The following is a 12,486-nucleotide window of genomic DNA, read 5'->3' on the forward strand; positions in this document are numbered from 1 at the left end:
AGTGGAACTTATTTATAAACCATCCAACCTCCTATTGATCGGATGGTTATAAACCATGCCTTTGATTTCTGTGCACTACGCTCTCCAGCCTTTTAAAAGACTATTGCCTTAGCTACCTGCAAGCTGCATTCTTCTCATGTAACCTACACATCTCGTAGCCCACTGCAGAATAATCCGTTTTCTAAAAGCATATTTAATCCATTGGTGCACATAATTTGCTTCATTAGGTATTTCATACCTCATGCCATGAGCGTTTTTTTACTATATGAAACTAGACTGCCTGCCTTAAAACATGTCTCTGTCCTTGAATTCATTAAATAAATTTTTTTACAAGGAGAGGAAAAAAGGTTTAAAGAAGTCACAGCTGATTTCTGAAATTCCAAAGCAGCAGCAAACAGATCCAAGTTTGTTATAGGGCGCTTGAATTGAAATATCAGATTTTGCTTCTACATTTAGGATTCTGTGAAATCATCCACAGAATTCTGTGAAATCATCTCACTTTTTTTCTCCATTTCTTTAAATTCCATTCCCTGAGACTTCTGCCCCAAGATGTATTTTGCCTCCATATAGATTTCCTTTTCCTGTAGGAAAAGTTGATACCAACACCATAGGGAATCTTGTGCTGTCCTGACAAGCTTTTCCTATTATTATAATGGTGAGGCAGCTGAGGATAAAGAACAGTGTAGAAAAAAGAAACAGTGAGGACCTTGCTCACTCTCTTCAGCCAAGGTGGCCTATTCTAAATTTGATTTGTGTAAGACAACTGTAAAATGTCACAAATGCCCCTCCTAACTTCAAGAAGGGCAAGAAGAAATATCTGAGGAATGACAAGCTAGTCAGGCTCACCTCAATCCCTTGGTATGATGGAACAACTAGACCTGGCAAACAGCTCCAAACACACGAAGGACACAATGGTGGTCAGGAGTTGTCAGCACAGTTGCAAAGGTGAAAGCATGTTTCACCAACCTGGCAACCTTCTACTATGAAGTGACTGGCTCGGTGGACAAGTGGAGAGCAGTGGATCTTGTTTATTGTGACTTTAGTCTCCCATAATATCCTTACAGACAAACTGAGGAAGTACAGGTTATATAAGTGGACAGTGAGGTGAGCTGAAAACTGGCTGAACAGCTGTACCCAGAGGGCTGCGATCTGAGCACAAACTGCAGCTGGAGGCAAATCACCAGTGGTGTTACCCCAGGGGTCGATACTGGGGCCAACACTGTTCAACATCTGCATTAGTGAGCTGGAGAATGGGACAAAGTGTATTGCAGCAAGTTTGCAAAGGACAGAAAACTGGGAGGAGTGTCCGCTACACCAGACGGGTGTGCTGCCATGCAGGGGCAGCTTAACAGGCCGGAAACGGGGCTGAGAGGAGTATCATGACGCTCACATGGGGAAATGCAAAGTATTGCCTGTGTGGAGGAACAGTCCCAGGCACCAGCAGATGCTGGAGGCTGAACACCTGGAAAACACCTCCGCAGAGAAGGATTTTGGGGTCCTGGTGGATCAAGAGGTGCCATCAATACACCCTCATGGCAAAAAAGGCCAAAGAGCATCCTGGCCTGCAATAGGAAGAGTGCTGCCAACAGGCTGAAGGAGGTCCCCTCTGCTCAACCTTGGTGAGGCTACACCTGAAGTATTATGCCCAGTTCTGGGCTCCCCAGTATAAAAGATATGGAGCTACTGGAGTGAGTCAAGTGAAGGGCCATGAAAATGATAAGGAGAGGCTGAGAGAGCTGGGATTGTTCAGCCTGGAGAAGGCTCAGAGAGGATCTAATTGGTGTATATAAATACCTTAAAGGGAGGGAATGAAGAAGAGGGAGGCAGGCTCTTCTTAGTGGTGCCCACTGACAGGATAGACTGGAATACAAGGGATTCCATTTAAACAGAAGAAAAATATTTTTACCCTGAGAGTGGTCAAACTAGATGATCTCAAGAGGTCTCTTCCAACCCCAACCATTCTGTGATTCTGCGAAAACATCTGCCACTGAGATGGAGGAAATTGTCTTTAAAAAGCAGTCTAGAGTTCCTCTGCTGCTTCTGGTTTAAAGTCCAGAACCATAAATGCCATGAAATCTGGCGTCTTAATTAGACCTTAACTAATTTTAAATTTTTATTCTTGGAAGAGTCTTAACCTTCATATCTCCAGCCTCCATAGCTTCTGAGAAAACGTAAGGAGTGAACCAAAAAGGCTGTAAACTAAGAAGGCAAATAAAGAACTCAAAAAATATTCCTTTAATGAAAAAAAAAAAAGAAAAATATAAATAGAAAGCTAAAACTAATAATTTTGGGGCTAAGCTCCAGTTTTGCTGAACATTAGGGACCACTATTGCTCACCCTATCACCAATGAAGTTAACTGCTGAGTCTCTGTGGCTCCTGTTTACAGCACACCAGGTCACCATGCTCCTGAAATGCCAGTTAAAGTGCAAGCAGAAGCCAGGCACAGGCATCTCCCACTCTTGTACGAGACCTTTACTCAGCAGGTTCCCTCTCATAAAACTAAACGTGCCCCCCATGTGCCTCCTGGCCACAGCTCACTTAGTTCATGAACACCATTACCATCACATGCTCCTTCTGTCCATGCTAACCTCACAGCAAACTCAAGTAAAATAATAAGAAATTTCAAAGGAACAGAGATAACGGTTACAAATTTTGCCTGGTGTGGTAGTCTGAGTGCTGAATAATCAAACACGATATATATTGTCTTTTTCCAAAATGCATTTAAGCTGTTCCAAGCAGCTGAGAATTGGACAAACTTGAAATTTCCTGTGATACTGCTTTGGAGGCAATACCAAAAGACCAGTAGAAACATCTACCATCTGTAAGCTAAATCTGGGTGTTCAGTGTCTGTACAGCTTTGATGAAAAGCCCGAGAGCTTGTTAGCACATTCTCTGCTGCGGACATTCCAATTACAAAAGTGAAGATTAATGTTATCAACTTCAGTCACCTGAAAGTTACTTGACTCCTTGAAAATGAGTAACCTTAAGCCCTATATGTATCAAGGGAATAAATGAGGCACCTCCAGAAGGTAGTTCATCTCATCCTAAATCTGGTGGTTTAGACAAGATGAATGTCTCCCTGCAGACACTTGTTTCACTTCACTGACTAGGAAACTCAGTTTAAACTTAGACAACTTCCAAAATTATGTCAGGCAGGATAAAGGTTGCGCAAAACATCTATTCTCTGAGCTCTGTTAGGCTCATGTCATGACAAACAGATGCCTGTTAGTCAGACATCTACACAGGCATTTTCATCGGCCATGTATGTCCAGAAACACTTAGAAAAGCAGGTTCCATAATGACAGACACGTTCTGGGTGCAAATCTTGCAGAATCCAGCCCAGTTAATACATAGCCAGTAGTTACTAGTATCTGAAGGCATTATATAGTGCTACATAATACATATAAGCCTTCAGTAAAAGGCATGATTTTGCAGAATTCTGCTAATGGACTTTTCAAATATCCTGTCTCAGACACTGCAAAATGAGCAACCAAATTTCCAAGGAGAGGAGCTGTTGACAAGGCTGCAGTAGTTAGAAAAACTAAACAAAGCACAAACTCTACACTTAAAGTGTCCAGGTTTTTTGTGGTTTTACTACTTAAAATATATAATTCATTTTAATATTATCATGCTTGGAATTCCTCATATACAAGATGAGACAAGTGAATTCTCCAGTTTTCTTATACAGCAAATGCCAAAAGTACAGACATTGTAAGCAAATGTCATGAGAGAGGGCATAAGCATGTAACAAAACAAAAAGAGCACAGAGCTGTTATGGAAATAATGAGTTGGCTCGTCAGTCCCTCAAACTGAAGTTAACTGGTGTTACCCTTTGGGCTAAAAGGTTGGCCACCCTCTCCCAATCTTTTTGTCACTGCATACTGACAGGAATTGGAAATTTGACTTCTGTTCACATTTTGGAGCCATCTTAGGAAATGTTTTTCTTCTTATTGCTGTGTATAAAATGGAGATAATGGCTGCGATTCAGCTTGAGGCTAAGAAAGCTGGAGACTAATTTAGTTGCCCAAGTGCAGATATCTTGTGCGTATGCAACGCTTTCAGCTGTTCAAAACATCTGCATAGTTAAATATGACACGATGCTTGAAGAAAGCACATGCTTCTACAGGGGCAGTGAGAGAGCAGAGGCAATATCCCATAGAGCCTAAATGATACTAGGGATCTACTCACATGCAACTGAATCCTTCCAAAAGGTAGGTGCCTACAAGCATGTTGCTTCTTTAAGCTCTCATTACAATCAATAAACATCTAAGCAGCATAATCAAAGGAGCCTAGCAAGCATCGTCTCACTGAGTAGATAGTGACAGCCTGATTTAGTTGCCCATCTGTAGACACCCAGTATTATTTCAAATGTCATAAGTTATTAAAGACTCATGGCTGCCAAGCACGATACAGGACTTGAGGAAGACCAGTGTCCTTCTGGAGTGGTGGCTGGAGGCCAGCAGGGGAGTTTTTCAGTATCTCAAATAGTACTAAATACCTGTGCAACCACCTCTCACAGCAGGTCACCTTAAGCTTGCTTTGGGCTCCACTAACTAGGTTGACTAGATGCTCATTTTAGCTGCCTAAGCATAAGAACCTAATTCCATTTGAGATGTCTAAAGGCCTTCCATGTGGCTTCCGGAACTGCCAAGGTCTCCCTTAGGCCTTTTGTCACACTTACCAGATCCATGCAGATATTCTGGATACTTTATAGCACCTCATATGGCTCTTTTCCCCCTTATTTAAGTAGCTGAATCAAGCCCTAGCTCTCCATTGACTGGAGAGGCACCTTAGACATCTAGGATACCTACAAGTACCTATACACAGATGACAAATTTAGGTACATTAATCTCAGACCAAATCCCACCCAACTTTCCTCATCTAATACTTAAAATTAACTGACTTGGAGGTTGTTAGAAGAGGGGGAAAAAAAGCATGAAGTGCTCAGGAACTTTCACCTGAGGGCATTGTTCAAGAACAGTATTCTGTTGCTAGTAAGAAGAGTAAAATTTGTACTTGCGCTATGGGAGCCAATGTTATACACAGAGCTTCAGTTGCACATCAATGTAACTGTTGGCTCTTCCTTAGACAACAGCACATTCCTCCATTTCTAAAAACTGAGTGACATTGTTTTGCTACTTTGCACTGTCACAGCTATTAGGTACTCCTTTCTGAAACTGAGCCTCCATTTTATTATGTGAGATATATATATATATATATATATAGTCAACAAAAGGACAAACCTCTGCCCTAGGAACTTGCAATGGAATAACAAGACAGCAGATAACAGATGGAGACTAGTTGCAATAAAGGAAGCACAGTGAAACCACAGCACAGCTTTACAAAGTCAAGTGCTCTCTGCATACCAGCAATCTAACTGTTAAGTCTTGTACGAAAACATAATTTTTATGAGTTCTTAGTTCCTAAACTGCTTTTAAACCTTTTTCCTTATTTTGAAGTCAATTTTAAAAAACTGACCTCAGAAACAGAGTTAAACAATTTTTTTCAAAAAATTGTAGACTGTATCTAGAATGTACCATAAAACCCACTACTCTTGACATGATTTCCCACTGCAGAATAAAGAAATAGGTAAGATGAATTAATGAATTCTACAATTCTTATTTTTTTTCTTTTTTTTTTTCCTTTTTTTTTGCTTTTAATCCTCCTATCACCAGCTTCCTCTTTGCTCTTTCATTAGACTGACACTACTAAAAGAGAGTGACTTCTGTAAGGAAAGAGTTAAACATGTAATATCCAAAATACTGAGAGGATGTGGCACGTAGAGAAAACAGAAGAGGAAAACCTCTACAAATTAATTTTCTGAGATTTAAATTTTACATCAGTCCTGGAAAAAAGCAGTATGATAATAATTATATTGTGCAGAAGACCAATATCTTAGGGGTTATTTTTCCTACCTAAATATCTGACTCTTTAGCTTCAGTGGCTGTCATGTGAGCACACAGGAAGAATTGTTTTCTCAAATCTAATATTTGCAGATGTAAATTTAGCAGAAGAAAGTTGGGATTTATTGTTACTTCTGGTTTTTGCTGTTTGTTTCTAATAGAAGGATGAATTTGCTTCTCATCATGCGTTGGCATTTCATAAAGATCCATCTGAAAGATACTGAAGTGTTTTTATCCTAGCACATCTGTGCTATTTGCAGTGTGTGCATCATGAAGGCACCCTCTAGCAAAATGACACAGAATGGAATGGATTAATACCTTGTACTAAAACAGAACACAGTTGTTCTGCTTGAGCATGCCTGTAATTTCAGAGGCTTGGTGCAGGACTGAGTTGAAACAAAAACAAAACCGTACAAAATTCACATTAATCTTGTAAGAGCACTCAGGAAATGGACTAGCAAATAGTATTCAAGAACACGATCAGAAGCAGTTGGACTACTGCAATTTGGCAAGTTACCATGCATTACCTGAGACGTGATGACTGACTACTGCAAGCTCCTAGCCCGTCCAAATTGCAACGTAAGATCCAGTTGTTCCAACCCTGAGTTTATTTTCTTTCAGCTGGAGAGGGTCAGAGCACATTTTTATCCACAGATATCATCATGCTTTTTTGACTGTGTCTCCACTCACAGAACCTGATTTAAATACAGCATAAAGCTAGGGGTTTTGAAGCTTGATTTACTAGGGACTTCAGCCACAATACATTTAAAATAATCATATTAGAACCGACCTTGAATCTGATTTTCAATTTCTTTTACTCACATTTACAAAATTATCAGATCTCTGAATCATTTGTGATTCATTCTTCCTACAAAACCACTGAACCGCACATAAGACCACACATAAGAATGAGATCTCCTACAGTGATCTAGACTCTGAATATTTTAGACAACCAAGTCTCATAATTTTCCCTTTGAAAATTCAAATTGGAAACCAGTAGAGTTGTTTGCCTCATAACTGACATCTTGAGGTAGTTCCAGAACCTCATTGTTCTGGGTGTTTGCACCAATTTTGTCTCTAACTTAATTATAGCTTTTCCCTATATGTCAGTTTTTTACCTTCTAATTAAAGGCTTAACATACTTTAGCCTTTTTAAATCTTCTTGTAAAACAGACTTTCCATTCCCCTGTCCTCATAAATTGTACCTGCAGCTCTTACAGGGACTTTTTTTTCTTTTTAACTTGGACACTTAGAATTGTACATGATTCTGATAACCAGCGTCCTTCACCGTGGCATTAACACTCCCATCTTTACTAGACATATCTTACCCCAAGCACCCTTGCATCATACTGATCCTTTTCACAAATATTGCACATTTTTAGGCCACGCTGATTCTGTGATTGAATAATTCAACTAAGTGCTATGGTGACACAAAAACTAATGCTCATAAATTAGTTCAGTTTGGAAATCAGATGATTTCTAATCATCTAGATAGACTGACTCCAAAACAGCTTTCCTGACGGAAGAGAGCATGAGGGAGCAACCCAACTGCTATTTGCAGGTCAAAAGCCTGCTCCCATGTAAAGTGATGGAAACCACATAGTTCAAAGGGGCAATTTCAGAGGTCAAGAGGTGACAGAGAGGCAGGCAGGCTTTTGAAACCTGGTTCCTTCCTTCCCGTTAAAATTCCCCCCCATATGAGTTAGGGAATGCTATACTTGTTTGAAGTACTCTTCCATGTTACAGCACTGGACTTCCAGCACCTTTAATACTTGATCCCACACTGTGCCCTGAGCCGGCACCTCTGCTGATGCTTCAGTGTCTGTCAAGAATATGCAAAACCTCAGTGCACTGCTGCTTTAGGATGGGATTGATGACACCTCAACTGCAACATAAGCCTAATACAGAAGAAGCATCAGAAAGAGCTATTTGAAAATATATCACCATGAAAAAAAATATTCTGGGGATGAAAGTACCTGGTTTTCTTTTTATTTGCATGTTTGTTAATATTGCATTTTGAAATTATATTAAAAATGAATCTGTAATTCCCTTCTATCTTTAAGTGCTTTTATTTTATTTGTCTGCTCTTAATTGCTACTCAAGTCGTTGCTTGGCATTGGATTTTGAGAATTTCTGTTGACAGACACCTTAAAACTTTCTCTGTTGCCTTTGATAGTATAAACGCTCATTTATTTACACAACAGCATATATTTTCTATTTTTTGCAATATTTTACAAGTGCTTCTGGTTTACTATGAATAAAAATTTTACATGCTACTACGGTGCTCTGTTCTGTGACGGCTCAGTATATCAGAGTAAGATACAGTTGATGTTTGCAGTATTTCACTATGACATGCTACATTATTGCTGACAAATTGGTCTAATATTTAGAATAAATCAAAATATTCAGTTGAATAGCAAAACATGGGTATTTACAGTGGCTTTTGTTCTTTTAAATTTCTACAAATATTCTACAAATACAGCAGCACATTTGATTTTTAACTGGGCATATTGCTGAAAACCTGCAGAAATATGTCCTTCTTCCCCTAAATATTCTGTACTATGTTTGAAGATCAGGTGAAACAAAGTTAATTTAAATTCTGTATATTATGTGTAATCATTCCTCAAAAAAAAAAATCAAAGGGGGGTTTGTCAAACACGGTGTGGAACTTCACTCATTTAAACATTTCAGTACATTTAGTCTTCTAATCCAGGTGGAGAAAACAACCTTGCCAAACAAGGATATAAACTGGACTTAATATTTTGAAGGTGAAAAAATTTCCTTAGCTCTATACACGTACTAAAAAAAAGAAGAAAGTTACTTAAACCAGTAAAAAACCCCAACGAACAGTATCTGTATGAATATAATTTTCTGAATACATCTGAAACACCTGCATAATGTTTATGAACAGGGCAGCTGCTGATGCAGTTAGCATTCAGTTTTACTTGTGAGATTTTCCACATGCACGTGCTGTTCCATGCCCTGCACATCTATAAATATTTTAGTCAGAGGAGGCTTTATTATTGATATGAACATTCACTGCAAAGGAAGAACCAAATGAATACCAAATTTCTCCTATCTGGAGCTAGGTAAGTAATCACACTAATTAATTGAAAGTATGGTGTTTCATAACTAAACCAATTATGTAGGAAAGGCTGTCTGAGGTTGAACTAAATACCCTCTCATTAGCATACAGCACAGCCACTGTGCAACAGGACAAGAAAAAAAGTATGATGAAAAGCAAAACATTACATTATTTATAACTGTGCATTAAAGAGGGACTGTAAAAATGAAAAAAGCCAAAGCTACCCATGGCACACACAGCCAGGGTGAAACCCCTGTCCTTCTAATGTACATCCAATGTCCAGTTATCATTTTAAAAAAGCTTGTGCTTTATACTGCCAACTCCCTCTGATAAAGGAAGTGCTTGTTATGCACCTGTTCCTTCATCAGAGTAATAACTCTGAATCACCACACCAAAACTTAAATTTTGTATACCATCACAAATGAGATATGAGGTAATCTTTTTGATTGCTAAAATCAAAGTAAGCAAATTAATGAGCAAAACCTGAAAGCTAAACCTTTTAAATTCACAAATTCAGCTGTTTCGTAGGAAAAGATGAGCAGCAAGTGATGAAGATACTACCATGACATAGGCAGAATGAAAGAAACATGTAATAAAATTCAAATTTACATTCATTTCACCAGTTTAAAAACTATTTTCAGGCATCCTGTTGGACAATTATTTACTCATTTCTGCTTGCATCATTTCTACTTTTTCATCATTACTGTGGTTACACGGCTATTTCCTGTCTTTGCAGGTATCTTAACCAAATGCCCCATATCAAAACACACAGTCCAGTCAACCAAATAATCACATCTTTATGCTTTATTCCCCTGTTAATATCAGATCGATTTCATTCCCAGATGAAGAAGCTGTGACACTGCTGTTTCTGAGCGAAAGGAAAATATACAATGCATATCAAAATAGCTCTAATTAATTTTTTATGTCAAGTAAAAAGTTTTCTGATAAACCATACCTCTTAGGAACTTTTCTTTCTATTTCATATTACTCACTCTTTCTATGTATTTTCTATATACAGCTAAAAACAATTTATGTGGTCAAAAAAACTCCATAGTATATTATCAATTGAATTTGTTTGTACAACACATTTATCATGTCCTTTGCACGGTACTTTAACATTGTAGCATTGTCCTCTCATCCTGTGGATTTTCCTTTATCAATAGATTCATTTCCTAATCTATCTTGAGATCAACAGGAGCTACATTGAGTAACACAGTGGTCGTTTAAGACATTATCCCTATGTATTCAGGTTTCAATGGCATTAATAATACTTTTTTGTGACACATTTACATTCTCTTCTTTCCTAAATGAACACTAAACATTTCAAAGATCATCAATGTTCAAAGAGTCTGCTCTGCAGTAAAGGAGGGTGCACCAGGGGCATTTTTGCTGGTTCACTAGTTACTTCAAACAAGCATTGCATCAATGTCTTCTTTCAATTATTTTTTATTAATTAATCTCTTTTTCAGGATAATTGCTGTAAAGCAACAGACAGACACCATAAAATATGCAACAAAAATATGTGTGTACACAGAGATCAAAATGGAAAATAGAAAACCACAGATTTTTTCAAACCTCTTGCCTTCTCCCAGGGAGGTTTCTAGAGTTGCGAAGTGAGTTCTCAAAAACTCAAAGGACACTTCTATTTGGCATTAGGAACCAGTGCTCCAGTGTATGGAAATACAAGCACTTGGAGTCTTTGAACACAATCCTGAAACAGAGCTAGGTGTTTCTACACAAATAAGTTTGTGTACTTGAGTGTCATGTTTGTCTCCTACTCTAAATGCAATGACTGTATGAACCTTCACCGGCCATTTAGCTAGAAGACAATATCTACAGCTGATTGGAATGGGCAACCATTAGTTGAAACTTTCTGTAGCACTTGGCAGCCAGCTGTGAGTCAGTCCAGTTCTTCAAGTTATGTTCCTTTGGTGATTAATGCACTACATCAGCAAGCAGGAGCAACTGCAGAACTGAGGTTTCCCGTGCCGAAGAGAAAGTTCAGAATAGTGCATATGAAAGTACATGAATACTATAACATGAGGTTTTATAACATGCTTTATGTCATACAGACAGTATTGATTCATTTTGACAGCATAAATAACCTCACCATTTGCTTTTATTGTCCCCAGTTAACAGGGTAATTGATATTCCCAGAGCGAATCAATGCAATATTGTACACAGCCTTCATAAGAAATTATTTGCTTTGTTTTGTGTCAATGAATTATGGCCATCAATCCATATTATAAGCATTATGTAAAGGTTTATTTAAACCTTTTCTATCATTAAAGCTACAAAAACCTTCACAATTTGTTTATATACCTGCAACAATGAAATAAAAATATTTCTGTTACCATGGTGGCTCTGGAATCAGTAAACTTTGGAGTACTGTAAGAAATAGTGCCAACTTTTTTTTTAAAACAACATACTTATCACATAAAATAGATGCTAATAATGTTAGAGTTCAGTTAACTGCAAGAGGTTTGGCATGTATAGTGAAATGAATCAGTTGCTGTATTTTTAACAGAAAATTTAACTTAATTTGTAAACCATCTAAAGAAAACTGATTTCTACAGGAAAAAAAATCTGAATTGGTACTTGAATAACTATTAGGTATAGAAAACATTAAAGCACATGTTGTGCATTTGTACATATACCTCAAAAGAAAAGGGTCCTTATAAAATCTCTTTGATTGCAGACTCAGTACAGAACTTGCAATTTAGAAATATCAATATGCTTATAGCTGTTTTGTGTTTATGTGATTCATCTGCCCCTTAGCACACTGGTAAAACACAACTCTAAACTTCAACAAAAAACAACAACCCAGCTCTATTTACAGATGCCTACTTCCACAGATCTGGCAACTGTGGCTTGAATTCAAGTTATATACACAGAAGTGAAGGCCAAAACTATTACAATTCACTTTTTGATCTTAACTATAATGCCCAGTTTGGCTAGCCCCAAGAGAAATTCAGACTTTAGCTGGAATTCTCCATAGCCTGTAGACTATACCCATAATTAAAGCACTTCAGATACATTTAAGGATAGGCAGGAGGAATCCAGTTCTAACTTCCCAGTTTGTTTTCCTGATGTTCCCTATGATAGCCTGTTTCTATGTAATCTTCATAAAAGTTGTCCCCACAATTGCTCTCACATTTTTCCTGTACTCTGCCAATACATCATTCATTCCACAAAAACACTGAAGCCTAAATCAAGGATCTAAGGAACCTTCCTTCCTGTCGTCTTTGGCAACGGAGAAAAACAGGCACCTCCAGTGACCAACTGGTTAACTTGTCTTAGATGTATATTTTAGGAAGAGCTGAACAACAATTTGAAGAGCCTGTCTCACTGTCTGTGAAGGCTCCAAGACAGACCTCAGCAGCTAACTTCAGATGCCTAAGCTAAACGAATCCTGCCTCTAGTTTCTCATCACAAAGAAAATTACCACTAAAGCTGAAGACACATACTTATCCCACTAAAAACGTGCTTCTATAATT

This window comes from Falco rusticolus, chromosome 6 (assembly GCF_015220075.1).
Source record: "Falco rusticolus isolate bFalRus1 chromosome 6, bFalRus1.pri, whole genome shotgun sequence".
Classification (NCBI taxonomy): Eukaryota; Metazoa; Chordata; class Aves; order Falconiformes; family Falconidae; genus Falco; species Falco rusticolus.